The 13,631-nt window shown below is 37.7% G+C and overlaps 1 pseudogene across 1 annotated transcript; it reads left to right on the top strand.

Annotated features, from left to right (window-relative positions):
* Positions 1-11,049: 11,049 nt before the first annotated feature.
* LOC149848745 (subtilisin-like protease SBT3 pseudogene) lies at positions 11,050-13,427 on the top strand (annotated as a pseudogene). The gene has a single exon (XR_016433072.1). The product of XR_016433072.1 is annotated as a subtilisin-like protease SBT3 pseudogene (transcript).
* Positions 13,428-13,631: the final 204 nt, after the last annotated feature.

Raw genomic sequence — 13,631 nt, 5'->3', positions numbered from 1 at the left:
TGGATTTGTTGGCCTGCATAAATTTTTTTTCAGTATAGCACTAGAAATTTTTTTTATGAGAAGCTAGCCTGAGCTTGGCCACTAAGACTCGGTTCAAGCTCCATTGGTGACATAAACGAGCCAAAATGTGCTTATAAATAAGTTGATTTGCTGAAGCAAGTCGTGTTCAAGGACTGTGTGTTTGACTCATTAAGCTTACCTTAAGTTTAATTATTATTTTCTTTCATAAGATGCTAGATTAAGTTATATATCTTCTATGAGACATGTGACAAGAAAAAAAAGGGAAAGAAAAGGTATGGTTGTCTTGCTAGACTTTCATGTCGAAGGTAGAGTGTTCGAGCTCGAGCTGGTTCAAACTGGGCCCACCTGAATCAGGCCTATCTTGAGTGTTACGAAATGTCTCAGATCCGACGTAGAGATGTTTTAGATCCAAATCCACTTAAGAGACATGCTAACAGGGACTGGAAGACCCCCTTTCCTATCTAGATTCTTATTTTTGGTCTTTTACTTTTTTTAGGAATCTTAAGTAGATTCTATAAATAAGTGTTATTATTCATCAATGAAATTAGTGAATTTATTGAGAGAATTCTATTATTCACTTTGTGCTTCACGTTTGTATTGAGAGATTGAGTTTCTCCCTCCATAAGCCTATTCATCATATGTAGGCTGGGGAGATTGACTGTCTTCCTCCTACCCTGCTGACACTGTACCCTGAAACTGCCCCAAGCATCCCCTCTTGAGAATCATGCTAGGACAGTTGCCCCCTCCACCCCCTCCATTTTTTCTTGCCCTCTTTTCTTTCAGACAATTCAGACCACAACTAGTAAAATTGATCCCTCAAGAGGGTAAGTTTAATCAACCCTGGAGCCCTATTATAGAATCTGCCCCTTCTTAGGGTCGAATCATAACAGTGGTATCAGAGCATCATTCTCGAAAGCTATGCCATCTAGCCAATTGCCTTGGACAATGTCGCAAGGGCTTCACGCCCTTCATGGCTTCCATTCAAGTTTGAATCGATGCATGTATTTATTTTTTGAAACATATTTTATTTAGTTGCATTAAATTTTTATCATCAATGGAGTTAGATAAGACCAAAAATTGATCTACCCTGAATTTGAAGGATTTGGATTGATTCACATTCCCCAAGACATTTTTGTTTGTCACTAAGAGCTGGAAGATAGTCCCGATGACTTGGCAGTCATATGGTTGAATTTTTTAGGCCTACATCCAAGTCTGGATTTCAAAAATTCATTTTAGTGGTTTGACAGCCCTAAAAATTCCCAAAATATCCTCGTAGATATCTCTTTCTGTCCTAAATAAAATATAATTTACGGATCAAAAAAATTATATCCTGATTTATAGATATTTTCATTTAACAGAAACCTATCAAATTCAACATTTAGATCCTAACGACTTGATATTTTTTGAATTTCAAAAAATTATCTAGCATTTATCATAGATCCATAAATCCTAAAATTGTTATCCTAGAAGCGTATATTTGTTAGCTTTCAAACCTAATTTACAGATCTCAAAAATTCATTCAGATCACTAAGATCTAGTTTGATATTTGAATAATGTCCGAACAGAGAAAACTGAACTAAACTTGTAACATCCTGACCAGTCCCAAAAATTAATTACTTTTGACCTTCTAAAACCCCTAAAAATCACAAAAAATCTATTTTACATACTTGAGACCTTTCACTAGTCAACAAATCCCAAAACCAACCATAAAACTACCCTAACCCTATACAACATCCAAACTTCAGACCGATAACAGTCTGCCCTGTAGGCCAACAACACTTGACTTGCAATCATGAAGTCACTCCATATAGAATTTTTTACCTTCATTATTAAGTATCTAACCATCTGGATATTCCAAGTCAAAAATTATTTCTGGATAATGTAGACCCCAAAAATAGAAAAGGTCTCCATCACCTCCCTTCATCTAGAGGAAGATATAGCGCATCAGCACTACTGGTTTGAACAGAGCTTTGGCGTACCAACTTGGGAAGTATTCGCACATGCATTGATTCTATGATTTGGCTCTTTGGCATATATGAAACATAATGTGACTCAGTCTTAACTAGAGGTTTACATCTGCAGATAGCAAGAAGCACCTGGAATGGTGTCAGGACTTCAGAGCATGGATGTCAAAATACTCCAACCCATTAATTACATAAAGGAAGATCGCGAATACATCAAGTTGGAGGATGAAAGGTTTAAGAAGAAGCTTGTTGAGATGATGCAAATGACTAACAAGATTAAGAAACACACTCCCAGTGTTATATGTGGGCTTGTTGATGCAAAAACTTAATTAAAGGCAATCAAACCTAAGCCAGAAGGGACTGCCACCAACCTGTTCAGTGAAATGTCCAAACTAGGTGAGGTTTCTTCCCATGCCACTCTATGAGGTTCAAGATGGTTGAAGTCAGGCGGCAAATAACATTGTCAGTTGCCATAAGTTCGATGTAATGTTCAAATTAGGCCAGCTTGGTGGGACCGCATGCTACTCGAGTTCAGTTACACCTAGTGAGTCCTTGGAGCATCCCTTGCAGTTGAATGTGCATAACTATGGTGGAGATATGGTGTACCCGACTTTGATCATGAGCTCCCTCACTTATGATGTGGGTCGACATGAATCGTAATCAGCTCTCTCATAGTACTATAATGAGGTACTCAATCTAGTATAATAGAATCATGATTTCTATCAATCTATAAGGAATTTTGCAGCATAGTATGTTGCATTGGATTCACAAAATGCAAAATACTATGCAAGCTGCAACCTTAAATTTAGCCTGTACTGTGTACAAAATGCAAAATACTCAAAATTGGATACTCCAATTCTCATAGTTGTTGAGAGTGACTATGCATCAACCATTGCGAGGATGACCATGTCTGATGAAGATCTGAGTGAAGTGATAGAAGAAGGCATGTCTGAAGCACAACACCTCAATGCCTGCTACAGGTACATCAAAGCACTGCAAAAGCCCGATTTAGTTGTCAGAAAAATGAGTGTTGATATGATCGTGTCAATTATAACACCTGAGAATTTTTTATAATTTTTTAGAAATAAAGATGAAATTATGTCTCAAATTTGGTTTGAATTCTAAGTTGGAATTTGAATAGTTGCATTTTAGCATTTGGTTCTAGATAATTGCAATTCTAATATAGGATTTCAATTTGAATAATTTCAAATTGTTGCATCTAGATCCAGACATGGCTCTCAAATTTAGTAAATAAGACCCATGGGGTGGGACTTCCCTTTGGATATGGATCCTCTTAGAAAGAGAGCCCAAGATATGGACTCAATCAAGGTCCAAGTAGGGTGGGGTGTCCCTGCCTACTTACCTATTTTCACTTTCTTAGCTTAGTCATACTAATTAATTTGTTTTCTTATTTCATTAATGAGACTTAGTTAGCTAAATTATTTAATTGTTTTCTTATTGTTTAGAAATCCTAATTGGCTAAGATTCATAATAAAATTCAAATGTTGCTAAGATTTACATAAGGTTTTCTTACTTAGTTGAAAAGACCACTTGAGGAAACTATTTAAAAGAGGCATTCCTCCTCTCTCCCACAAGTTTTGGCCAACTCTGTTTCTTTCTCTTTCTCTTTCTCTTTCTCCCTCATGACCCTCCTTGAGAAGGCTCCATAAAAGTTGGTATAGGGTGGCTACACCTCTACTAAAGTGTGCAACAGTGGGAAGAAGTGGTTTGATGAAGACGATTCAGAAAGAGCATTCATAGTGTTATCAATTTTGAGGTAGGTACACTATAACTTTGTACGTATGTATAGTGCTAGCATACATGAGCATGCCATGAGATGATTCTCAGATGTGTATCAACACACATATCAGCCTAGAATTACATAGGTACTGATATGATTTTGTGCATGAAGGTCTTGAAACCCAAAATCATTTTTAAAACCCAATTTTATTAAAAAAATATGTTTTCTTTTGAGAAACGCATGATTTTGAATGTTAGATTTATGTATGTATTATGTTTTTGTATTTACAACATGATTACATGGTTGTATGCATAAATCTAATGTATGTTGATGGATTTAAAAATCATTGGATGAGTTTTCTTGATGTTCTTATTGAAAGCATGAAGTTTTTGGTTAATTCTTATATTTTTTATTTGTATTTTAATCCAACCAGTTAGAATAATAATTTTATTTCTCCCAAACCGTGAACCCATAAATCCTAAAAAATTGTGTGAATTTATATATATATATATATATATATATATATATATATATATGTATATAAAAGTAATTGCAATTCAAATCTCAGTAGATGATAGTGGATTGAAAGATATGCCATCTGCAAGTCAACACAGAAATCATATCCTAACCGTGAGTCTTTGGAGACTGCATATTTTTATAAAAATCATATCTCTCAGAATATTCAGGATCTGTGGATAAGATTTTGAGGTATGTTAGTCTGAATATGGAATAACATACAATTAAAATCTTAGAGGTTGATTTTATATAGTCTGAAAATGAAAATTCATGGAAGTTGTTTCAAAATCAATAATTTTTCGAAACTTGTTCTGTCAAATAATAAAAACAATAGATGTTACAGGATTTTTAGCACTCAGTTGGAATTAAATTTAATTATGGGTTTTTATGGGCTTGAATCAGACATATCAAGCCACCCATAGTAAAAAATCTCAACATCTAACTCGTTATAAATGATTTATGATTGATTTTTTATTTAAAAAGTAGAACTTGACAAGTTTGTTTTGTGAATAGAAAACAATCTATGTTACAAAAATTTTAATTCTTGATATGTAATGAGTTAAGGTATGAGTTTTTATCTGTATGCATGTAACATGTTTAGAAACCTTCAATAAAAATCTTAGTGCCTAAATCGTTCTGTACGATTTATGATAGAATTTATAATAATAGGTAAATTCTATGTTATCAGTCATGAAGTAATAAATTGTGTATTTTAATGCATGTGATGGTACCAAAAGTGAATTAGATGGACATGTGATGGTTCTAGAAGTAAACCAGATGAATATATGATATATTAATGTACACTATGTAAGCTTTCTGAAATGTGACATTATATTTTATAAATTCATTTTTTAATATAAAGATATAAATTATGTTATGATATGATATACAACATGATTTTTAATGTGCAGCATGATGTTATGATATGATATACAACATGATTTTTAATGTGCAACATGATGTTATGATATGCAACATGATGTTATAATGTATGTGCTATAAGACATGAAAAGCATGCATGCATATGTGCATGCTCATGAAAGAGCAAATGGTTTAAAAGAATCAATATGGTATCATAAAATGCATAAATATGATTTGTGGCATATTGTTGAGTAACATGCGTGTCTATTTAGGCTATATGGTAGTGCAATATTTTATAAAAATTTGTATTAAATATAAAGTTTAAATTAAATTCTAATATAATGCATATGATGAATGATACATATTTGCATATATTGGAACATATTGACACATAATGGCTATGTTGTTGTGTTTAAGCTACGAAATTGCTAATCGGATGTTGCATGAGATGATATGCATGTTTGAACTGGATATAGAGCTCTTGTGGCATGATTGCATGCTATGAATATTGTGAATCCAAAACTGTTCGATGTGAAAAGAAGTATAAAAATTTAAGATATAGAAAGATACTCAAACAGTGTGCTAATAATTTTCTCTTTGGCTGTCTTCTAAGAATGTGAGATCCTTCAATGGTTGTCATGGGGGACAGGGTAGTACTGAACTCTATGGTATCGTTTTACCTGAGAGCCCGATATTGAGGTTCATACCCTCAGCCATGGTGGTAGATAACTTTTTTCACCAATGAGACCCAGAGATGATGTGGTTTGCTTCAGCTGTTAGGATTCTTGATATACCGAGCAATGTCGTTTAGAGTGGTGATTCTTTAATGGTGGTACTTTAGAGTGGTGATTCTCTAACGGTGGCCATCTAGGGTGGTGATTCTCTTATGGTAGCCAAAGGGTGATGATGCATGATGTCGCCCTGAAGAACATGTGCATACCAGGTTAAGAAAATATAAATTTCGTGTATGTGAAAATACTCATGATATTGTTTTGTTCTTTAGTTTTTACCTATGATAGTACCCATAGGGGGTTCAAAAGAAAACTTAAATTAATTGCAAGTAACATGTTTATGCATCCAAAAATAAGTGGCAATATGAAAGATAAAAGCTACCTTATGCATAATGCATTGGCTCATATATCATGTGTAATTGCAAGCATATCTTAATTAATTTATGTACCTTAAAATTTACTAAGCTTGATGTTTGTTTGATTTTTTCCCTTATTAATTCAAATGCTTAGTCTGATATGTGCATGTTCTTTAGCATGTTACATGAATTCAATTGCTATAATTGTCCCTTTGAGTACATGATGTTTGTGATTTGCATAGTATATGTTCTAAAAAGATGTATGGTTTCATGTATACTTATCCATGTATATGCATTATTGTTATATTTCTATTAAGACTCAATCAGTCTTAACCCTATATCATAACCATTTAGAAAATGAGTAGACGAGTTGTAAGTGGTGCCAAAAACCAAATGTTTTAGATTCGGGATTTGTTTTAGATAATATTCTATGATTTATTAAGACACATTAATTTGTTTTAAAAATATTCAAGCCTTCAAGTCCAATGTTTGCAAACAATTTATTTAATTGATGAATGGTTTAAATTGGTTTATGATTTATAAATGTATGTTTCTATCTTGGATTCAGATTTTTAAGTTGAAACCAAGTCACGATTTGGATTCAGACCCAAGTCTGTTACAAGGATTGAATCCAGTTCTAAGTTGAGTTAAAATATCTGTAACCCACCTAAAATTCTAATCGAGACCAAAATAAATGTTTTTGCTCTATTTTTTTTAAAAAAGGGTTCTTGTTCTTGGTTGTTTCATTCTCGAATTTTGTCCTAATGAGCTAATATATGCTCATGCTTGCGCTCAGGTTGGCTCGCTAATGCTTAGTCTGATTGAAGCATTGCCATTGATAAGTCCTTGCATCATTCACTAAGTTTTCAGGAAAAAAAAAGTCAAGCATTTTTTTTATTAAAATTTTAGGGCATACATCAATTATTGGCCCTACCATAGTTGTGGGTCATCACTATGAATTATGAAAACCCCATAATTGGCCCCATGAAGTGCACCAGAGCCGAACCGGTTCTACCCTATGACTTATCGGGTGGCCTGTGGGCACCCATGTTAGGGCACACTAGCCCCTACTCATTCCCACCATATGCATCACCTGGTGGCAAGGAAGGCTAGCTGCCCACAAGAGAGGGTTATGTTAGCAGGCCTATCCGACGAAAGGTCATCAAGCTGGGACCAATCGACAACCAACCTGTTGATGGCCTGGTGAACTATTTGCATAGATAGAAGAGGGGTCGATGGTGGGCTACACTCACCCTTCCTTTGCCGGATCTGTTAGGGCTCGATGTAGACCTTAACCGACATATGACCATTCTTGGCTAGCGAGTGGTCTCCAGTTCGGTCTCTGCCAGCAGTGAGGCAATGAATGCCCCTCCCCACCACCAACTGTTAGTGTCGTAGGGGGATGTTCGATCGGCAGGGGACCACCCCATTAATTGATGACCTACGCCAATTGCTGCAAAATGAAGAAGCATGCGGTGGGTATTGGCCAACCATCAACTTTTTTTACTATCGATCTTAAAAATCCATTGGGAAGTCAAGAATGTTGTTGATCCATACACAATGTCGCTCTTCGAATTGGAATCTTTTGTTGAATCTTGAATCTGAAGGGATTGTTCTCTCAAATCACTTGGTCGAACAAGTTGAGGTGAACTATCCTTTTGCTTTGATAAGATCCTTCCTCGAGCTTTGCTTTATGTCAATAAATGAGATGAGCAAACCTAAGCTCCAATACCAAATTGATGTAGTGAACAGGAGGATCACTCTTGAACCTCGACCCTAGCATAACTACGAAACTATGAATTATGAAAGAAAAAAATAATAAATGCAGAAAAAATAACTAAGAACCTCTCGTAATTCATTAATCTTTCATGTATGCCTCTCTACAATGAATATTTATAATGAAAAGAGGAAAACCCTAGTCCTACTATAGATCTGAGATAGATCAAATATGAAATAAGATTCAAAATAGGACCCTAAACTACCATCTAAACTAAATAATTACAAGAAAATCAAATAATGAAAATAGATTTGAATAGAGCCCATAGACCCGGTAGTAACTCGCTCCTACTGCTTCATCAAGAGAAGATATTGATTGGTGTTTTTTTTCTAAAGTGATCCCCCCCCCCCCCAATACTATTTTCCTGGGACCAGTTATTATTTACTTAAAAGATCAAAATATGTCTTTTATTGGATCACTTCTAGAACCTCTGGCATTAGATTGCTGATATGGAATGATTCTATCTTATCTCCTACATTCCACATGATTGACATGAAATAATGAGAGGTCAACATAGAGTCCTAACCAGTGGTCCCCAAGGGTACGTTTGATCGGGGGAACGCAGAAACCTCAGAGAACATTGTGCCTCAAGCCATGTGGGCCTCATCCCTAATTTCCTCATGGCACCCATCAAACACGGGATACAAGCGTGTTGCCAAAATGGTACACAAGGGATGCTCATGTCCTACTTTGGAAGGACAAAAGCATCGGATCCTAGGGGGACCAACACTTGTTCAGGACATGCTCGTCCAGGATGAGTCATCCTGAACGATGTGTTCCGCCAATCAAACATGTCCTAAGGGTGTGTATAGATGGATCATGATCAACATCCGGACAATTAATGTGAAGTCAAGAATGTTGGGATCATGTCTTGGGATCTGCTTACTCATCATGTCTTGGGATCATGATCAACATCCGGACAATTAATGGACATGATGTCTTTTGTTTGACAGTAAAAGAAATAGATATCCTCTTCCACGAAGTCTAGTATGATTTTAAGATCAAGGAAATCCAAGTCTGAACAAGATATACGTCTATCCTGGCAGCAAGCTTTTTAGGTAAAACGTTTTGGACGATTGTCATGGATATTCAATCTCAGTGGGGTCTCAATTTCTCACCTTCAAACAAAACCTTTTGAAGCAAATTGTTTGTCTTTTGTCCATTTTTTTCCAAATTGGAGTTCACATTCACATGCTACGAATTGGCATCTGCCCAACAGCTAGTTCTTAAACAACAAACAACAACTACGCCTTCATCCACACTTGAGGTCGGCCCAACAGCTAGTTCTTGATTTCACTTAAATAATAGGGCATCCTATGCATGGTCTTAGAGCCCTTTCATGTTATGTCACAAGGATACGGATACTATACGATATGATACGAATCCATGACACGAACACATGATTTTTAATAACGTTTAGTATAAGCACACATGTATTTAAAGCATTTAACATGTAATATGGGATAAATCTTTGTTAAGTGCATTCATGTGTATCTTTGCTTCATTAAATAAAAGATATAGATCACATCTACACGATAAGATTGAGTGGAAACAAATACATATATATGAGTTTCAACTCATTGTTGCCATATGGACATGCTTAACATATTTATCCTCTATTATATATATATATATATATATATATATATAGAGAGAGAGAGAGAGAGAGAGTAATGGGTCCCTGCTAAACCACGTGCTAAATGGATTTTCGGACTTTTTTCATTTTATTTTTAAATTCTAACCATACAGATGTGATCTATGTACTTGATTTTATAGGGATTAGTTCTTAAAGCGTTTGATTCTAGCACATGGGTGAGTTTTTATAAAGTTCAAAAAATCAACGTCCAAAATCTTTGTAAATTTTTTAGGCTTCGAACATAATTTTTTTCATTGTAAACACATGATCCAGGTGTGGATTCTTAGTAAATCGACCATGCCCAACACATTTATGGAGCCAGAACTGCATAAAAATCACTGGAGAAGCCCGAAAAAACCCATTTAGCACGTGGTTTAGCACCAAATGGGTTTAGCACGGACCCAATTTCCTATATATATATATATATATATATATATATATATATATATATATATATGCCATTAGGATATGTTAATTGAAAATATGTGAACCTGATTGTAAACTAAGCAATTTCAATGTTTTTGTAAATTTGTTCGTTTGCTAAGAAAACTCTTGGATAATGTATTTTCAATGAAAAATATGAATTTTGGATGCTTAAATATTTATAAAAATTTTGAGCCGTTGATTTTCAAAACTTAAAAGATCCTACATATTTGTCATAATAGGACCATCCAAAATCCAGTGTCCATAAAACCAAGCATATAGATCGTATCCATATTGTGAAATTTAAGAGAAAAAAAAACCATTATGCAAAGTTCATTTCATCTTCCGGTTCACATATGTCCAGTTAACATATTCTAATGACCCTGTATGTATAGTTACATTATCTAAAAATATATATAACGTATTTTACAAGCATTTCATAACGTGCTGCATTACGTGTCTACCTGTCATGTCATGTAGTGGCCCCCTCACACAGGATCACAAACAGCATGCCTCTATGACAGCTGTTGGTGAATTGTAAAATGATTATAGGATCCAGCCCCAGTTTAATGGATCCAATCATCATTGATCTCATCATCTGACATATGATGGGATCCATCTTACATTCAATCCTAACCGTCCAGCAATGGGTTAGGCGTAGTCCACATTCTCACCTCGACGTGGACTAATCCTGGCCCCTTCAAATGCATTAATTGGATGGTTAGGATCAACATAGATCCTATGACATTACATGTAATTAAGAGGAAAGGATCCTTTTTAGTCGGCATTTTTTCTTGCAAGGAGTGATGAAAAATTAGCAAAGTCCTTATCCGGACTTAGAGGGAGAAGGTATGGTGGTCAATAAAGAAGCAAATTTGAAATCCTCCTGTCATTGGCCCACTCTACAATTATTCAACTGATTGTTAAAGATGCTCTCTCTCTCTCTCTCTCTCTCTCTCTCTCTCTCTCTCTCTCTCTCTCTTCCTATTTACATGACTGAAAAACAGAGCTGAATCTTGTAGAAGAAGACCACCATAGTGAGTGCCAATGGCTACTCCTACTGTCATGTTGCTGCTCAAGACATTGTTTTTTCTGGTCATATTCGACTTATCAACCAATTCATGGGGAGAAATAGACACATACATAGTCCATATGGATGTCTCTGCAATGCCAAAGGCCTTCAACAGCCACCACCATTGGTACGATTCACTCCTTTCATCAGAACACTTTCTTGCTGCTGTTGATGATGACTCCACTGCAACACAACCAAATCTTGTCTACTCTTATGACAATGTGATGCATGGCTTCAGTGCGGCACTCTCCAAATCTCAGCTTGAACTGCTCAAGAAGTCCCCTGGTTTTGTCTCTGCTTACCCAGATCTTGCAGGCACGATGGACACTACATACTCGTTCAAATACCTGGGCCTGAACCCTGTGTCTGGCCTCTGGCCGGCATCGGATTACGGCGACGATGTCATCATCGGGATGGTCGACACCGGTGTGTGGCCTGAAAGTGCGAGTTTCAAAGATGATGGCATGCCAATGATTCCAAAGAGGTGGAAAGGCCAATGCCAAATTGGTACAGCCTTCAATGCCTCAATGTGCAACAGAAAGCTCATTGGAGCCCGGTATTTCAACAAAGGCATACTAGCAGGGAACCCCAATCTCACAATAGCTGTGAACTCTGCTAGAGACACTGATGGTCATGGCACACACACTGCATCAACTGCTGCAGGCAATTATGCCAGAGGTGCCACATACTTCGGTTACGCTGCAGGGACCGCAAGAGGCATAGCGCCGCGGGCTCGGCTGGCAATCTATAAGGTCATCTGGGATGAAGGTGTCCGTGCTTCAGACGTCCTTGCAGCCATGGACCAAGCAATTGCAGATGGCGTGGACATCATTTCAATCTCCATGAGCTTCCGAAGGGTCTTTCTCCACCAAAATCCCATTGCTATAGCATCCTTTGCAGCAATGGAGAAGGGTATCCTCGTCTCCGGATCTGCAGGCAACACGGGCCCAAATTTCGTGACAGTTCGCAATGGGGCACCATGGCTACTTTCAGTTGGGGCATCCGGAATTGATCGGAGATTCTCTGGAATTGTGACTCTAGGAAATGGAGCTTCATTTGCTGGCACATCCTTGTATGTGGGCAACAGATCAGTGAAGGGGGTTCCTCTTCATTATAGCCCTGAGACTTCAGGATGCACTAGTCTGTTTGGCAAAAATCTAAAGAACAAGGTCATTGTATGCGAATTCGACGGCGATGAAGCAACAGTAGGCCAGATTTTTGCGGTTGCTCAAGTCAATGGAAGGGGTGCTATACTCCTAACCAACACTACATCTGTCGTAAGAGCTAGAAGCTATCCCTGCCCAGCTGCTGTTCTTGATCCCCATGCTTCAGCAGTAGTGAGAAATTATGTGAGAACCGGTCGCCGGCCCACAGTCAGCCTGAAATTCGGCAAGACGTTTACAGGCATCAAACCGGCACCAAGTGTCGCAGACTTCAGTTCGAGAGGGCCAGCATTAACCAATTTAGCCATACTAAAGCCAGACATTGTTGCACCTGGTACTCTCATCTTGGCAGCCTACTCACCAAATGCCTCTGTCACAACAGTAGAAGATAGGCCATTGTTCAGCAATTACAACATCCTGTCTGGAACCTCCATGGCCTGTCCTCATGCTTCCGGCCTAGCTGCGCTACTGAAATCCGCTCACCCGAATTGGAGCCCGGCCGCAATTCGCTCAGCGATGATGACGACGGCAAATGTTGCAGATAACACTGGAGCACCCATTAGAGATGATGGTGGTGGATCAGCAGCAAACCCACTGACCATGGGCTCAGGCCAGATCAATCCTAACAAGGCCATGGATCCAGGTCTGGTCTATGACGCCGGCCGCGAAGACTACGTGAAATTCCTTTGTGCCATGAATTTCACAAGAGAAGAATTCCAGATGATCGCACAGAATTCGACGGACTACGATCGTTGTGCAGGTGGGAATCTTGATCTGAACTACCCATCTTTCATTGTTCTCGTAGACTGGAATCAGTCCTCTGGCGTGCAGAGGTTCAAGAGGACAGTGACCAACGTGGGAGAAGATGGTCCTGCAACTTATACAGCCAATTTGACACCAATGATGGGTTACAAAGTGACAGTATCCCCAAAAAAGCTTGCTTTCAAAAGGAGATACCAGAAGGCCTCTTTTACTCTAACAGTGGAGTTGAAGCAGAGAGTGAATGAGTCCATAGTTGCAGGGTCATTGAGTTGGGTGGACAGCCAAAAAAATCATGTTGTAAGGAGTCCAATTGTGGCCACCACATACAAAGACAACGACGACTAAGAAACAATAAAAGACAGGGGTGGGCCAAGAAATAAATGAATAGTTAATTGGCATGCAAATGTAGCAGAATAAATTTATTTTTTTTTCATGCGGACGGGAAAACCACCACAGAGAGGTATAAACCCCTCGGAGCCACCAACTTTGGCTTATGAAAGGGGATGGCGCCCACAGGAATCGAATCCCAACTACCCATATGGCAGCAGAGGCCGATTCCAGCTACGCTAACCCCTCGAGTCTCTGTGACATCAATAAGTTGAAAGTAA

The sequence above is a fragment of the Nuphar pumila genome, chromosome 1, assembly GCF_984573655.1.
Source record: "Nuphar pumila chromosome 1, dmNupPumi1.hap1.1, whole genome shotgun sequence".
Taxonomy (NCBI): domain Eukaryota; kingdom Viridiplantae; phylum Streptophyta; class Magnoliopsida; order Nymphaeales; family Nymphaeaceae; genus Nuphar; species Nuphar pumila.
The sequence above is the reverse complement of the archived record's forward strand: the minus strand, read 5'-3'. Positions and strand labels throughout refer to the sequence as shown.